Genomic DNA, 1317 nt, shown 5'->3' on the forward strand with positions numbered 1-1317 from the left:
AATACTTATTATTTATTCATAAAGAATAGTGAAATATTGATCTCACTGACACAATATCGAATAACATGAGCAGTAAATCTAACAGTTCATTGTGTAAGGTTTATTGAATATATGGATTACAAGTAAATCAAAACTTGTAGCATCATTGTCAACAAACAGTGAATCAAATTGTCTTATTTCATATTCTTTCTTTGTAAGAATGTTTCCTGGTACAAATTCATTAAAATGTTTTAAGAAAATAAGTCAATCATCATGTGAAATCAATAGGCTCTAATCAGAACTTCATTGCATAGAAGAGGTTTCAGAATTTAACATCAGAATTTTATGACACTTTGAAAGTATCATTACTCTAAAGTCGAAATAATCACCTGATACCAGATTTTTGCAGACTGAAAGACTCAACAGGGAATAAATATTATTATATAGTGTAAAAATAATAATTACAGAATTTACACCAGTTTACAGGCATAATCAGTTTGATATAAATGGGAACATTTAATGTAGAGAACAAACATGGGACATAGGAGATTGTTTTATGTTTGCTGGATTAGTAATTGTTAAATAGTTCATTTATGAGATGTTTCACGGCAATTCAATGCATCATCAGGGAACTTTTTTAATTTCTTCCTAAGTGTATAGCCTGATGATTTATGAACGTTGTTCCTTGAGGTTATTTCCAGTGTCAGAACGAGTTATTGATAAATATCTACAACTAGACACCGTAAGATTAAAGCAGAGAGCATAATTTATGTAAACTTCATGAAGTATCTTAAGAGTTTAGGTAGAGACCTTCTTGATTAAGAAAAACATACACGTTGATTAGTAGGGAATATAAACAACATACTTTCATTTATATCAATCGATGTTGGCTTGAATGAATAAAAAATATTAACTAACAAACCGGGTTATAATGTACAAAAAAAATATGGTCCAAAGTAACTAGTAGGCACATGATCAACTAATCTCAGTAAATCGCTTTCACAATAATCCCTCTGTTACTATTATCCAGATGATTTTGCATACATTCATGCTTGACTAGATGAACCTAATTAATACAATAATCCTTTCATAGATGCTCTACGCTGAAATTAGTTCAATGACCACTTCCTTTTGTGTTTACGATTTCGATTTTATTTCCAAACATGATCAGGTTGAACAAATCAAAGTAACATTAGATCCTTTATATCAGTGTAATGTAATTAGGGATGGCGTAAATTACGTCATTCTAAAGAAGAAGATGATTAAGTGAGTTCAAGTGGTCACACCGGCTTATTTTAAAAAAAACTCTTCAGAGTAAAATTTTGACGTGATATTGAG

This window comes from Schistosoma mansoni (assembly GCF_000237925.1).
Source record: "Schistosoma mansoni, WGS project CABG00000000 data, supercontig 0228, strain Puerto Rico, whole genome shotgun sequence".
Lineage (NCBI taxonomy): Eukaryota > Metazoa > Platyhelminthes > Trematoda > Strigeidida > Schistosomatidae > Schistosoma > Schistosoma mansoni.